This window comes from Polyodon spathula, chromosome 30 (genome assembly GCF_017654505.1).
Source record: "Polyodon spathula isolate WHYD16114869_AA chromosome 30, ASM1765450v1, whole genome shotgun sequence".
Lineage (NCBI taxonomy): Eukaryota > Metazoa > Chordata > Actinopteri > Acipenseriformes > Polyodontidae > Polyodon > Polyodon spathula.
In genome coordinates, this window is record NC_054563.1 from 3,954,667 (window position 1) to 3,972,463 (window position 17,797).

Below are 17,797 nucleotides of genomic sequence, written 5' to 3' on the forward strand. Positions count from 1 at the left end.
AAACAAAACTGCGTTCTACCTACTTTCCTTTAGGCTTTAAGAAGATTTTAAGATGCAGTAATGAAACCTAAAACAGAGGCATGAGAAGACATTAAAAAAAATAAACTGCGAAATCTCCAGACAAGCATTAGTTTCTTTTAATAATGCTGCATTCATTATTTTTATTAGTTTACTTTGTTTATTCATTTTGTATCATTAATACAAGTACATGTGTATACACTCACCCACAGTGCTAATAAAGTGAGCAAAATTAAAGGAGATTAAATGCGCACCGCAATTAATAGAAATAATATAGCAAGTAGAAAAGAGGTTGAAAAAGAAAAGAGAAAAAAGTAGGAAAAGAAAGACAAAAAACAACATAGTCACATTTGGTTGATGTAAACTGAGTCATGGAGTGAAGGTGCTTTCAGTTTTCATTGTTCAGAACATTTGAGAACCACTCAATTAGGATTATGGTAGATCACTGGGACAAGGGGTTCACTGGGACAGCTAGTGTCTTAATAAAGTTATTGCAGTGCGATCAGGGGGCTGTTTTAACTGCACTACATGCGTGACAGGTGCTTTGTAATGTACCTTGTACAGAGTATTCAGCTGTTCTCATCAGACACATTTATTTAAATTCACTACAGGTGTCAACATGTCAGAGCGGGCACTCAACCCCAGCTATGCTATGTTTGGCATCTTGTATGGAATGCCTTACAGGTTATCCCATATCTAAGAAATCCACAGCACAAGTGCAGAATGTAAGCAAGCAGCTTGTTTGTTTTTTAAACTCCCACAGCATGTAACTCAGTGCAGTAGTGTGACTGAGTTCAGCAGCAAACAAACTTTACGAACTGGAAACATTGAACTCTAGGGGTTAAAGGTCTTTTCCTCCCATGCTGAAGCAACCAGGGGACCAGTGGTTACTGTAGGGGACTGTGACAGACTGGCTTGGTGGGTGACATCCGACCAGAGAGGAGGCAGACACAGACAGCACTGGGGTATGAATGACAGATACAAAACAGAAACGAGACAAAAACAAGTATCGTGCTGGTGTAAAGCAGCATGGGTAGCAATTGTTTTCTAATAATATCGACTCACGTCTCTCGCTCCCGCCTCTGAATACACACTCCCCACCATTCAGCCAAAGCTGCTTGTTTTTATATTGTGGCCGAGGGATTAACTGGGTATTAATTACCTAGCTTATCCTCGACCACATTCGGCTCAGGGTTTCTCATATGCGACCACGCATTCTCGCGATTTAATCTGGATGAGGCATTTTAACCCCATCCAAGCTGTCGAACAATAACAATAAAACAGCTTGTTTTTTTTTTTGTTTTTTTTTTAATTATTATTATTATTATTATTATTATTATTATTATTATTATTATTATTATTATTTTTTTTAATTTGGAATCGACAATAATTTTTCTTATTTTCACCTCAATTTGAAATGTTCAATTATTTTTATTTCAACCCAGCTCAGCCCACGCCCTGTCCTCCAAAATGTGTGCTGTCAGCGGCCCGCTTCTTTTCACTCTGCAGGCCTGCCATGCAGCCACCTCGAAGCTGCAGTGTCAGAGGACCACGCAGCTCTGGGTAGCTTACAGGCAGGCCTGCAGGTGCCCAGTCAGTCTACAGAGGTTGCCAGCGACCTCCAGGCTATAGGGCGCATCCTGCACTCCACGCGGAGTGCCTTTACCAGATGCTCCACTCGGTAGCCCCCAAAACAGCGTGTTTTTAAATAAACACAACAAAACAGTACATTTAAATAATAATAATAATGCAACACATACAAATACAAAATAACACAAAACATGAAATACGCACAGTGGTGGGGAGTCCCCCATCACAGTGACATTCGTGTGTCATGTTACTAATGTGAATTATTTTGCGTAAATGTAAATGTCAGGAATTGTTTTTTTTCATGGTTGACGCTCTCGAACACTTACAGCATACATGTATTTTAAGGTAATATGATGAAGGGAAATTATTTATTCAAATTATGAGCCAGCATTGTCAAAAACACAGAAAAAAACAACAACAAAAAAGGCTGATGTAACTAAAATAGTTTTTTTTTTTAATTTGTGGACAAAACTCCGCTCTTTTTTGTTCTTTATAATACACATTAGAAGTCACATCCCCATTGGAACTGATTAGCAGCAACAACACATATATTGACTGAGCGTGTAGATCTTGAATGTCAATGACAAAGCATTTTAAAAGTGAAAACCACAACAAGTTCTATATACACAGATTAAGTACAATAATATTGGCGTTTCGTCATTTTTTAAAATTTAGATTAAATAACTTAAAATGCTTACACTGTGGCTGCCGCCAAATCAAGCTGACAGTGTACCTTCTCCTGCATGCTTTGTATGCTTTGCTCGTGGGCCTGACACAGCAGCGAGTGACCGAGAAATACACTCTCAACTTGATTAGCATTGAGAACACTTCCAACCATACAGCCGAATGGTCATTAGAACTTCTATTTTATAACTACCTGGGTTGTGAGAAGAATTTAAAAGTATGAAATGTTGATCCAGCATAGAGAAAACATTTCTACTGAGATCTCCGAGCAGCATGCTAATTCACTCATGCCTTTTCTCCTCAGATCTGGCTTCGATCTCAATTCAACCCCCAGCGGACTGTGTCAGCGCTGTGGCACAACTGGCAGTGCTTGAGAGAGGCCCAGAACTGAATGGCAACTTTGTGGAATTCAGGTAACATTTTTGCTATTTTTGTAGGCCTACTGGCATTTTTACGAAACACATATCCTAGTACAGCAATCTGTATTAATGCAATAATTCGATTTTTGCTTCACCATACATCACAATGAAACAGCTTGCCTTAAGGTCCTAGACAAAATGAATAGTCTGACTGCTAAATACATACGACACGTAATGAGATTTTAAAAAATGAATACCACTCTGCTTCTCTGACAGCCAACCATTTTACTGCCGTCATTCTTACAGTTATTTTTTATCTTGACCTGCAGCACTTTTCTCTTTGGACTGATTACTATTTTAAGAGCACCGATAGGTCAAACTTCAAATGTTGTGTGGATGAGTAATGTTTCAAGAAATCAAACAATGTACAGTAGTACGCCCATATAACATCTTTCTTCTACAGTAAAGATTTTAAACTTAAAAAATAAACTCAGTAATACAATCAGAGTTCTGATTAGACTTTAGTCTTGTCGTTGTATTCAGGGTAATAACTATACTTATATGTAAACGACATTCACAAAGATCTCTTATCGAAACAGAAAGCAATTTAAGCAACAATAGCAAGTAAATGTAAAAGAGGATGCGTATGTGTGTGATGTTCATATAGAACATTGTTGTTAGCAATTACCAGAATTGTGACTACTATTATTAATAATAATGTCCTTTGTCAATAGGACAGATATGGGAATCAGCAGAACAACAGACAGTTATCTACCTTTTTTATATACAGATTGACAAACACACTTAAGCAAACAGGCACTGCACAGTAGTTTTCTGGGGGGGGGGGGGGGGGGGGGGGGGGGTGGTGGATGCTGTATCCCAGGATAGTGGTGGAGAATGAACATGTTAGCCCCTTTGTAGTGCAATCACCTGTACAGCTGGCTTCGGGCTTTCCCTCGACCCGAGGGGAGCGTATGCTAGTCTGCAGCTGAGTAAACAGCCACTGGCCTCTGTTCTTGTTCAACGTGTGTCTTACAGGTGAATCTTAACTGTCGCCTACAGCACATAGCATGTCCACATTCAGTCAAGCTCTTTAAATGTCAAAAAGCGCAGGAAGGATCTCAGCCATATTTACTCTGTCTCTCAGTGTTCAGTGCTCAGTTTAGAGTGCAGATGGAGTCTCTCAGTGTTCAGTGCTCAGTTTAGAGTGCAGATGGAGTCTCTCAGTGTTCAGTGCTCAGTTTAGAGTGCAGATGGAGTCTCTCAGTGTTCAGTGCTCAGTTTAGAGTGCAGATGGAGTCTCTCAGTGTTCAGTGCTCAGTTTAGAGTGCAGATGGAGTCTCTCAGTGTTCAGTGCTCAGTTTAGAGTGCAGATGGAGTCTCTCAGTGTTCAGTGCTCAGTTTAGAGTGCAGATGGAGTCTCTCAGTGTTCAGTGCTCAGTTAAGAGTGCAGATGGAGTCTCTCAGTGTTCAGTGCTCAGTTTAGAGTGCAGATGGAGTCTCTCAGTGTTCAGTGCTCAGTTTAGAGTGCAGATGGAGTCTCTCAGTGTTCAGTGCTCAGTTAAGAGTGCAGATGGAGTCTCTCAGTGTTCAGTGCTCAGTTTAGAGTGCAGATGGAGTCTCTCGGTATTCAGTGCTCAGTTTAGAGTGAAAAATGTCGCAATATCAGAAGAAACTTAATACATGGTAAATGTTTCAACTAGAAGTCTTTTTCAATGTCATCAACTAGGATACACTAATATTTCTATAAATAAGCAGCAGACCCTTTAAACCAGCCTACATAAACAGCAGTGTGATTGAAAGAATGGACTTCATTGTAATACAGTTTAGTAAAATTGTTTGATGAGAAATCCAGGGATTGAAAATAGATATATGGTACTCAAATGTCTTGTGTCCATGTATTCTTTCATTTAAAATAGCTTCACTCTAGCTTTAGTGGAGGGTAAAAAAAGAAAAGTGTCCACATTAGAAGACTCTCTTGCTGCACTGCAATCACATTAGTATTCTTGGCTTGAAAAGCCTAGAGTGGAAATTGTATTAGCCAGCAATGTCTCTTCTAATTCGATGAGCAGGGTTGAGATGCCTTGGCTCATTAGTGCATCAGTTTCAGTCGATAGGACAGAGATCTATGGATTGAGTTGTGACTTTTAGACTTTGAAGGATTTGAAGGTTAGATCTAGTAACAGCAAGAATATGTTACAGTAATACATTGTGCTCTTTGTGATTTAGAAATCTAATTTCTAATATTGCGGTCTATAGATTATCGTGGTCACTTAGCATTTGCTCTTAATAAAGGGGGGGAAGGAATAACAAGTGGAAATATTTAGTGAACGTTATAATGGCACCACTGTGAATATCAGGAGATAGTACAGGTGGGTAAAGGGGGGCAATCCTAATTCACCACCCTATAAGATGCCAACAGACTGGTGTTTCACATAAAATTTCACCCTCTTTCATCCATTGTGTTAGGTTGTCCAACTACTGTATGTTTTGCTTTTGCAAGATAAGTTTTCAGAATAATAAAAAAATATAATAATGACCAATGGTAGTAGTCAAAGTCTCAGAAATCCAGTTGCAATCTCTTGAGATAAAGCATGATTTAATCACAGCAATATATCCAGAAATGTGATGCTGATGCAGTCTGGTCTTCGATTACAGCATCGCTTTACTGTAAGTAAGAAGCTGAGGATGGGCTGTACGGGAAAGCCCACAGAGGACCATTACAACAGATGTAATCGATAGTGCATCACATTCCAGGAAAAGAAACACAGTTTTACATGCTTTCTGTGACCTTAGCCTATATATGTGACTGCAAAACACTAAATGGCAATATACATCTGTGTATATATATATATATAGTTTCCCTTTTTAACAGATTTAAAATTTCCATGATTCTTTTTATGACATGTTTCTCACCTATGTGGTAATCATACTACATCTATACACCATTCATGTTGGTATTTTTACTTAGTTCATTATATACTATGCTTACAAACTATCCCAGCAACAAAATACCACTTTTCATCCTCTGTATCGGAGACAGGCTTCTAAATCCTGAATTTCTTAAGTGATGTGGTTTAAATAATGACCACTAGGGGTGTGCAACTGTAATTTCGGTCCCCTCTAACATTGGTTTTGTACAAAGGTTTTCGATAACTCACAGTTGCCACAGTTGCAGAGAGGCAGCAATTACAGTTGCACACCCCTAGTGGTCATCATTAAAACCCCATCACTTTAGAAGCTTTTAGGAGTCTTTTCAGAAGCCGATCCAGTTGTTGAAAAGAGGCATTAGTTAGTAAGCAAGGTAAGAAATGACTAAAGCAGAAACAACCAGAAAATTTTATAAAACACAGATAATTAACATGAAATAATTAACATATTGCAATAAGAACCTGCATAAAGTATGTGTCTCCCACTCTCTCTCCCTCAAGCAGGCATTAAGAAAGTCATATGAGTTCAAGGCCCTAAGACAGATAGCAGTAAATATTGGTTTTCACTGTCATGGGAACAAATTTCACAACAACACCTAAAACGTTATTATGTCAGAAGTACTTTTCAAGTTCAATTCAGGCACCAGCCTTGGAAATATACACTTCACAATATAAACAACAGGTTTGCTGCCTGGAAAGTCAATTTGAGCAGTCAGTTAATTTGTTTCCAAAGAAACCACTGTATAGAGGCGTAAGACAAAACTGGGGTTAATAATTTGCGTGAAACAAAAGGGAATACTGGCAGTTTATTTTAAAACGTCTATGAAATATGACACTGGTGTGATAGATCTGATGGGAATATTAGCAGAGCAATATGTAGCTATATATATATATATATATATATATATATATATATATATATATATATATATATATATATATATATATACATACACACACTAAACAAGTGATAGCCAGGGCTTTAAATCTTTTTTTAATTTTTTTTTTATTAACATTAGGTCAGATGATATTGCATGCAGTCTACTCTGCAAAAAATAAAACATTGCCTTTGTTGACCAATCATGCTACCTTATCAGCGCAGGAAGCAAACACTACAACTTGTATTATAATTGCTTAGCCTCAAAGCAAGTGCCTGCTGTGCTTCAGTGTGCACAAACGCACACGCACACACACACTGGACCTTGGCCAATGTTTGCAGCAACAGATGGGTAAAGAACTACCATATAGGTTATCATCCTTGTGGTTTCACTATAAACAAATTGGCTGTTTGTAATCTTTGTTTGAGGAAATAATTCAATATTTACCTTGGCCTATGGCTAAAAGAGATGAGGATAGCCCTGTACCGTACATCAAGTACATTTTTCTATCAACTTATACATTAGTGTTTGTGATGTGCAAAGAACGGTTCAAAATCTATTTTGCTTTTACATTAAAAAATGTAAACAACTGAAAAAACAGAAAAGATAAAAAAGTGCCATTAGAACCAAAGGTAACTAATAACCTTAAATGGCAAGGGCAGTGTCCATCATTAAAACTTAAAATACAAACTATGACGCTAGTTCTAATAAAGAAATACGGTATGTTTAAATCTCAATAGAAAATAAATTATATGAATTATAGATAATTAATTCTAGGTTCAAGTAATAAAATGCATAGCGGATTGACAATCTGCTGGTTTAGGACAGAATACCAAAGAGTAATTCTAAAACAGAATGAATCAAAAGACAGTGTTTGGGAATCTCTTAGGAAACACACTGATTCACTTTCGGCAAAATTATTATAAATAATCCAAACTAGTCTGCACTGTGAATGTTTACCGCCTTACCATTTACTTCCCATCTCAGCATAATTATGTGTGCCATTTAAAATGTCAATAACATTAACCTCAAGATAAAACTATCAAATAACAGCAATAACGATAAAGTTTTTATTAAAGCCAAACATAAGAATGATCCAAAGTGACTCGGTACAACTTTCTGTCGCTTTGCACTTTCTGTAAACTCTTTTGTGTTTTCTTCCTTTGTCTTGCTTTTGCAAGAAAGAAATGTATCAGTGTTTGACTCGAGAAACGCCTATCAGAGTGGAAACACGCTCAATCAAAACCATGCATGCGTAAATTTGGATGTTTATTTTTAAACGATAGTCAGACTGTGAACTTTGAGCGGCTAAACAAAAATGAAATATTTATTTATGCAGTGTTTTATAAATAAATTCAAGATCATTATTTTCATTTTTCTTTTTGCATTTCAGAGTCTTCCTGTGTACCCCCTATGACCCTAAGAAGTAGGCATACCCCCCTACTGCATGCATTTAAAGACAAGCCCAGGAGCTGTATGAATAGTTCTTGGTGCCATTAAAAATATATTATACACAATCCATTCTGAATATCACAACAGCATAGCAGTGAAACAAAAGTAACGACATAGTCAGCGCAGAGACAGCAGCTTTGACATTCAAAGTAGCTCAACGTGTACCACTCAGCATAACATAAGCTTTTTAAAAAATTTACTCCACCTGTATTTAAGTATATCAATTAACAAAACCCAGGGACTTGCCCCAGTCTCTTTATGAGTGGCACGCATGGTTAGGTGCTCTTCAGAATGACTCATCCTGTTCAGAAAACCCACCACTAATAATTCCTGTTACGAACTGGAAAAGTGAGGACTGTCTGTAAGTGTGCAGGTCAGCTTGAGCCTCGCCTCACCCTAGCTGCAAGATAATGGTCACACTTGCCGCATCGTCGCACTATTATATTCCAGTTAACACTAAAACTTTGTGTCTGTTATTTACTCCTCATTTTAGACATCTGTGAACTATTAGATTGTTGCCAGTGAGGACAGTTTTTTAATACTCCCAAGGTTAATTGGTGATGCTCCCTTTCCCATTGAAACCTGCTTTTCATTACCTTGCTCTGTAGAGTAGACACGCTGTTGTTACTGTGTGACTCGTTCAAGCGGTTTAAACTGTGTAGTTGTATTGATAACATGCAACAGGAAATGCCAACAAGGCTCTTAATTTCAACAACATAACATCCTTCTTATAATATTTTTAAATGTTAAAACTGTACAGGCACTTACACAATTAAATAAGTGTCTGTTCATGATGAATTCATTTTGATTAAAGCGTATTGATGGTAAATGTATCTTCAATGTATCACTATGTTCATTTTGGTAACACTTTCATTTGAAAGGTGCTATGTACTGCAGCATACTGTAGCATGCACATTATGTTCATAAAGGCTACATAATCACTTTAAAAACCAAAAAAGCATGCATATAATTATTCATAACAGGCTGTCATTCACTTTGTTACTCTAACAATGATTTTAAAAATAAATCTCAACAATAACATCTGCCTCGTACCAAATTTCAACATGAGCCCCCCTTTTCAGTCTTGATGAAACATTTCCTTTTTCATGTTCTGGTCAGTACATTATACTAACCTACATTACTTACCTAAATCAGAATTGAGAAGTGATCAATGGTGCACAATTTACCACTGCTTGATATTCCTATATTTCAGGCTGTTTCAGACTGTGAAACAATAAGAATGTTCTATAGGACCTGACTTCAAATGGACTCATTTATCTTCTTGACAGGTAGCACCTAAGGATCCTTTCAGTCTGAACAGAATACATCAGTGTTCAGCGAGGGTGGTGGTTGGGGCCAATTTTATTAAAGGAGCAAGCAGTCTTGCTGCTAATGCATTAAAAATGATTTCTTACATTCCTTTCAAAACACAAGTCAAACATTCGCCATGCTGTGCATACTAACATTAAAAAGGCAGTGACCCCAGAACATGGCTAGTTTTTTTTCTTTTTAAACACAAATGGATCTGCAGTATTTCAACCCCTTAAAGCACATTTTTGTGTTCTTGAAAGTGAAACAAAAGCAGCAAATTCACTTGCTTATAAATAAAAAAATAATAATTTCAAGCCGTTTTATGTTATATATCTAATGGGTGCTGTAGGCTCTAGCTGCAATTTACATTATCTTTCTCAGGTTTCCAAATAGTCAAAACAGAATCTTTGGAAAAATGTCAACCATGAACCAAATCATAGAAAGATAAGGCCCTCCCAGTCCACCCACTCGTGTGCAGTTTAGTGAAAGGACAGCTGCTAAGGAGGGCGGCAGGCCAACAATTGAAAGCTTAATGCCCTTGTTCACCTCAGATGGCCTGGGCTCAATTCTGGATGGGGTCGCAAGTGAAATGAGGCTCTGTGATCCAGAGCATATAAGCCCACATCACAACAAAGAGATGGTGCATTGTGTGCAAAAGGGCAGCTTTGCAGAGCAACATATCAAGGTATGGGCTTGGTTTTACTTTTGTCTTTTTTTTTTTTTAAAAACCTAAAATAAAAACAACAACAAACTCAGCTGAATGTCTTTTCTACATTGGTGTTGCTGGCACTGACGGCAAACAAAACAAATCAGCAAGCAGTGTAACCTATCACGCACGCATGCTTCTCAGCAGCACTGTGCTTACAGCAGACCAGGTGATGACACATCTTACCTTTCCACAGCCAAGAGGCAGATGTCACAGTGTGTGCTCCCTGGCCTGTTTCTGTTTACAGCCTACGCTGTAGTGTTCACTTGAAAGCAGAAGAGAACGAGAGCCAGCACCATCACCTGGGGCAATGAAGTAGAAGCAATGCTCACAAACTCTGTGAAACCTCTCGATTGCAGAACAAAATGGGTTTTTGTTTAGCGCTATCAACACAGGATTTTTTTACCAGCACGGGGCATTGAATATTTCACCAAAGCATAATGAAAGTAACATTAGTTATTTTCCATAATAAGTGAAATGATGAGTAATGAGATGGCTAACATTAGATCACAGTGCTTAACTTCTGATGAACCCTGTGTTAAAAAACCAACTAGTTTCTTTATGATGTACAGTAGAGATGCACAGACTAACATCCCAGTATCCAATCCTGGCCATCAAAATACATAACACTAAATACTGTGTTATAGCTTTAATTTGACTGTGCTTTTCAGTTAGGAAACTTGTAATGGCGTTGACTGATGGTTGTGGTCTCTTTTATCAATCTGCAGTTCAGTGTGGTTTCTGCTGAATCACTAAGTGAATAAATGGGAAGATCAAATAAAGATGTTCTAAAAGATAAGGTTCTTCGTATTCAGTCATTTGTAGTAAATACATAGATAAATACATTATGACCACTTGTGTTGTAAAAGTTCTAACACTGACATGGGATGAATGATAACAATGCAGTTTACGGATGTGGGGAATTTTGATTAGCAATATATGAATTATCAGGAGTAGGGTTACCAGATCTTCCAGGAGAACTAGGATTGTCCCAGTTTTCAGCCTTAAATTTTTGTCCCAGTTAGATACAGTAAAAATGTTAACATAAGCTCCTGAGTGTTTGATCTGTTGGCCTAAAACCTGACAGATCATTTTCGCTAAAGGCTAACAATATGCAAATAATGCAAACCGCTTTTTGAAAAGCAATTAGCAATTAACAATTCTGCAGTCAGCTCTCTTGTGAACTGTCTTGTAATTAAATTATTTACAGCCATGGCCAAACGTTTTGCATCACCCTATAGAATGAACTCTATTTTGCTTCTTAAAGTCGAATGAAACCTGCTGAATAATGTTACGTTAACATATTGAGCTGCATACCGCTTTGTTGTTTTCCATGTACTTAATGGAAAATTTGACATTTCGAAATCTAACGTGAAATACTGTACTACTATTGTGCTATTGTAGTTTCTTTGATTACATAATGTTAAATAAAAGTCGCAAATTATGTTCATATAGTTTTTGTCTTTTAACTATGTCACAATCCTAAAATTCTAGGTGATGCAAAACTTTTGGCCATATCTGTAAACTAAACTGGTTGTAAAATGTAACTCAAATTAATGTCCAGAATTAAGTGCACTTATGTGAATATGTGCTACAGTGCACTATCACCAAAAGGTACAGTTGTGCTTTTGTTATAAATAAAGAATAGAGTACACTGACAACGTTCAAAAACACCAAAGTCCTAAATAGACAGGAAGCACAACAAAGGCAGTCAGAATGATTTGTATCAATCATCTCCTATGAGTTCCCTAATGGTCAGGAAAGCTTTCATTTGACTGAGTATAAAACATCTGCTGCCTATGGTGCATGGCCCTGCAATCTGAACATACCACATTAATGAAGCAGCAGTAACAGTTATAGGCTCAATGACATTTCCCTTCAAATGTTAAAGGCTTGGGCGTATGAAGTCATCCTCCAAACTTAACGTTAATCATTTTTGTAATTGTTTTATTCAAGCCTGCCAACAGTTACGAACTAAATGAAATAAGCGAGGGTAAGCAGGGACTGAAAACTAGCGTTAGACATAAATGATTCCAGACAAATTTGAAAGCAGCCTGTAGTATTGTATGGTTGATCTGCCACAACTTACATTTGTATTTTCATTTTCACTGAAAAAGAAATGTACTGCACAATGAAAAAGAAAATCTAGATTAATATGAATCATGATTCACCACAATCTGTTTGGAATTGGATCAGTTGCTTGAAAAAATGTTCAAACTCCCCATCTTTGATTTGTGAGATGCCCTCTCCAGTCCTACAGCAACTCTGGACAAACCAATTAATTTAAGGATGAGACAATATCTTAATTAGTTCATCCTGAGTTGATACAATAATTCTCACAAGTAATATATTTCTTTTTGACATTTCTTCTGCATAAATTCATCTTCTCTATGCTATATTCCTGCAAGCAATGCATTTCATTAATTAAACTACTACATTATTTTTAGGAAACCAAAGGGCGTGTATGCTGGTATAAGCATTAGTTACAGTATATACCTTCCCTACTGCAAAACGCACAAAGGGACGCAACACATTATTGGTTTATGTTTTATTCCAATAAGAATTGCAAGAAGAAGGATTTTAAAATGTTCTAGAACTCTTTTGACATTCACAACTGGGTCATCAGAAGGGAAACCTCTGGTTTGAGCCGTATAAGCATAGGTGGTCAGCTATATTATTAAATCTTTAAGTAGCCTTTGAAGTGATACATAAAAAAAAATGTGTTTAGCTATAAGTGTAGGGATGTTGTTATGCAAAGATGTAAGTAAGAGTAAATAAAAGAGTTTAAATAAAATAATTCATCCAGAGCCGTTGTAAGACTTGCTATGTGCTATAATTCCTAATTGTGCTCCATAAAAATTACATTTAATATCACTATCACAGATACTGAACTAGTCGGTATCCACAGCACAATGTGTTCTCCAGGCTTGATGACCATTTATACAGAGTCCAAACTGAAAAGCATTTTGGCATGAGGTCATCTGGTAATCTAGCCTGTCGTTGCATGCTATCACGTCATCTCTTAGGGAGCCCTCAGCTGTCATAACAACATAACAAATCTCTCTTCTGTCATTTCTAATACAACTCTCCATCTGTAATAGCAGGCAAGGTACTAGCAGGTCGACGGCCTACCCAATTGCTCCCCAGTGAATAAAGAAGAAAAAAAACGAGAGCTTACTTGATTTAAGATTCAATCTCTCGAGCAGGTTGAAACAACTACGCTGCCTGTGTTGTGTTGGGATTAATTGATAATGAAACATATTTTCGAATCTTTTACTTTGTTGTTGATGTTTCTTTTTGAACAAATAACCCGAGAACGCTAAATCTTGACTTATCTTAGTATAGATGTCTGTCTTGAGTTTTGTAAAATCAACAGGCTTGTTTTTTTTTAATCTTTTTTTTATTGTGTGTTTTTAAGAACAATAAATCACGTCACCCATTTGTAATTCAAAAGCCATTTCCAATTTAAGAATATCTTAAGACTGAAGAGCTGTCAAAACAAACATCCTTCAGACACTTCCACCAATTAATATTGATTATATAGTTGTTGTGCTCGTAGGCTCACGTCTATTACATAGCAACCTACAGCTACAAAAACAAGCTTTTGTGAACCTGCGTGACCAGTCTATGTGCTTGGCGTGATTTTACAATGCTTGTGATTCCAATTAAACAGCACACGCTGTAGAGAGTCAAAGAGAGCTGTAATAGAATAGGGCTTATTTTCCATCCTTTGTGAGGCAGCAGCAATCAGAATTTGTGTTTCTTGACTGCCTAGATACTGTATCACCCGGCTAGTCTTTATTGCTGAATTGTTTTGTATCACTTTCTTTCTGGGTGATACTTATGAATATATATATATATATATATATATATATATATATATATATATATATATATATATATATATATATATATATATATATATATATGATGTTATCATGTTGCTAAAATCCACTTGATGGGCTGGGCATTTTGGGACCTGTTAAAAAAATCAAACCCATTATTAGATTTGTGAACGAGAACTCGTACAGTACATTCGATACACTATAATATAATGTCTATAATAATGATCTCTCTGTATGAAAAAAAGCACCAGCTTACAACAGCCAGAGCCCAACATGTGCAAGAGGGTAATATGTTTTAGCCCTTGCAGACTTCGAGATGAAATCAAATTAGTTATCTAGATAACGTGAGAGGCTTCATAACCCATTACCTGTTCAGCAAGCCAGACACGGCCTCTCTTGGTCTGTTTTCATTCAGAACAGAGATTAAAAACCAGCAGCTGATATAGGCTGCACAGTTTCAGTTTCAGCCTCCTCTCCTCATATATAAAACACCACAGTGATAGAAAGCATATTTAAAACACACAGTGGACAAGCTGTCCTTTGCTGCCTGGGCTGTGCCATGACTGTCTGAGCCAGGAATCGTATTCAGTCTACCAACAAAGATTAATACCGCGGTGCTTATGGGATTCCACGACGATACTAAAATAATAAAAACACAAAAGAACGATATTTAAGTTTAGGTTTTTTAGAGTAAAAGAGAATTTACACAGTATAACTTGCTCTGATATTGAACAATAAAGGGCTACAGCAATAGGATTTTTGTTTTTGTTTTTCATTATATTTTACTCCTGTATTTCAATCTAATTTAAAAGCCCAATTCACATGTTGCCTCACCAATGCAAACAACTGTTCCCAGCAGGAGAACTAAAGATCAATGGACGACACCCATTCTCAATGTCAAGCCATCCTCTCTTTTCACCAGCCAAGCCTAAGCAACGAAGTTACCAAGCTACTGAATGTTGGGTGAACTATTCCCAGCCAAATGGGATCTTAATAAGTTGCATCCCAAATGATGAGAATGATATGCAGGAAATTAGGAAACATTTCACTTGCCCAAACATGGGTATATAGAAAATAGTTATAGGTACAGTGATTTTTTGGGGGGCAACATGAATTTGCATTCAATCTGACTCCACTCTGCAGGTTTGATGGTAAACATCCACATGAAAGACTGCTTAGAAAGAAATGAAAATACTGATTCCATTATACGAAACATGCACTAATAGACCTGCATGAAAAGCATTGTGTATTATGAAGCACATACATATCATACCATGTGTTGGTTATAAAGTACACCGTAAAGAGTGTTGGTAGGAGGGTTGTGTGCTAAAGAAATACTAGAATGTGATTATAAATGTCTGTACAGGTAGAACATGGTTAATGCAGGGCATGGAACAGATCCGTGCTCACCTTGTGCAATCATATTTAAAACTGTAGCCTGCATTTATTAGTCTTATCAGAGTCAGGTTAAATGGCGCCCCACTTTAGTTGCTGTGAGATTTCATTACAGCTCTTTGACATTCTATCAAACACATGGCAATGCTCATTCAAAAATTCAGAAGGCTTTTTTATGGTGTGCTCCATTATTGAACACATACTGAACAGTATTGAAACCACAGTATAAAATATGGGCAATGAAAAGTTGTTTTCAAGAAAATGAACATTTTAAAACACATAATATTTATTGGACGTTCTGCACCAACATATTTACAAAATCTGACAAAGTACACTAGGCTGTCAATAGCAGAAAAAAGTTCTTACAAGCTGTTTTGAATCATTAATGTATATCACCTGAAATACTGGGTGGTACATTTTGCACAGGCTTGCTTCAAGACTGTCTCAAAGGTACAAGTTACTGGTGACTTTATGAAACATATAAACTTTTCAAACACTGCCTATGAAACTGTGATCCACCACTGTATAGTATCCTTCAGCGACACTGAAAGTGTCAGCACACTTGAGGACAAAGTAGAATCCTTGTTAAATAATAACTCATTTACTGTTACTGTCCTATATGTAGATCTGAGATAAGCCATCTCCTATAAATTGTCTGTCTCTGGGTTCCGATTTTTCCAGGATGTTTTTGTTTCTGTGTAAACTTGCGTGACTCGATCACCTTGGCAACATGTTGAAATAAATACATTTTTCAAGTCTTTAGTTTCATACAGCACCTACATTTCTACACTACATTTTGGACAGCCCGGAAGGAGGCAGGCTGCCAGCTCTTCCATTACAATTAGCATTGATATCTCAAGGTCCTTCTGTCACCAGTTTACTGCTCCTTTTAAAGTTTCATAGTGTCAAGACATCCTGACCTTCAGTAGCTTGAAATAATAAAGCTCATAACTATTAATTTCCAAATAAGGCATCCCTGTGGCGAAATTTCCCCTGTGCTTCCCTCTTTGAGAGGATTCTACACTACCATATGTAAGTCATGTTTATACTGCAGAGTCTTAATTTGACTGATTGGAACATGGATGGCTTCAAAATAGTAGTTCAGAAAGGCAGCATCATCACAGTCCTTGTCACCTTGTGCTTGCCACTGGAGATAACCAGCCTCAAAAAGTATACACAATGACCATAAAGAGTATTAGAATGAATCATTATTAATTCATATTAATAATTCAGGAATTTAAGTCCAAGTCTAAGCTAAAGGCATGTAAAATAGAGACTACATTGTAGGTGATGACCTGCACTTGGACATGGATAATGAAGACACTGATTTAGCTTTTTTCCACTCAAAGGATTCAAATGATATGTCTGTGTGTGTGCGTGTGTGCTCTAGACTATGTTACTCCCTCTGCTCAATGTGCTTTTATACATGTGATGGAGAGTGCAAAGCCATAGGGCTTAAATGACAACCTGACTTTTATCATTGTTGCAATATACATTTGAGGTCATCACAACCAATATGTTTCTTTACGTCTTTTACAAGAATGAGATAAAACATATTTACTGGAAAGTGGAAAGTGCGTTTCATCCTATACCATGAATGCGTGGTGCTCATCATCATCACACATATTGTAGATCTAACTGCCCCTGCTTCCTGACCAACATTTCCTCAATGATGTTGAAACACAGTGTGTCCGGTCAGATGACTGCCTATGCATGCTGATACAGACTGACACTGCATAGACCATTTCTTTGAAAAAGGAACCCACATTCAAATAAATCTTTGAAAAAACAAAACATTAGCAGACAGCATACAAGACAGGTTATTAACGTGGAACCCACAATTGCTAACATTCTATCACATTATAAACCTCTTGTTAGAATACTGAAGTCATTCAATCATTTCTGATATATATATATATATATATATATATATATATATATATATATATATATATATATATATATCAAATGTTTATTTTCTACAAAATCGCATTACAGCTGATACATTCGTAGCACATACAATGTATGCTTTATATCGGTTTTCTTCCTGTAACAAATAACCCAAGACTGGGAGTCTGTCTCCACTGTGGTTGTTGACCTGTGACTCTGATCTGAAACAATTTATTCTATCATCTCTACTGGGCTACAGGTTGCTGAGCCAACATTTTCAGCAGGGAAACGTTTAGACACATTGCACACACAAACATCTAAAAACGCCCCATTCTGCCTTTAGTGTGTGTGTGTGGGTGTTAGGATGTGGGTGTGTTTTCACTGGCTCCAGCTGCAGTATTCGCTAGTCCTCCCTGTTTACTTTGCTCTTGCCCGTCCTCTCAGTCTCTCTCTGTCGCTCTCACACAAAGAGCAATCAATTTGCAGGGCAGGCGACATGTGGGGCAAAACAAAATAAGGGTGTGCTCAACAATTGGTTTTGTAATTGCTTTTGTAACATTTGTGTGAGAAGTAAAAATGAAGAAAATGCACATGAACAAAATCGTCTCAGCAGTGACATTATAAGACTGCATATAGTACTGTATTATATATATACTATACTATATATATATATATATATATATATAAAATAGATATCTGATTTATTTGCCGGACGATGATATATATATAGACACACTGC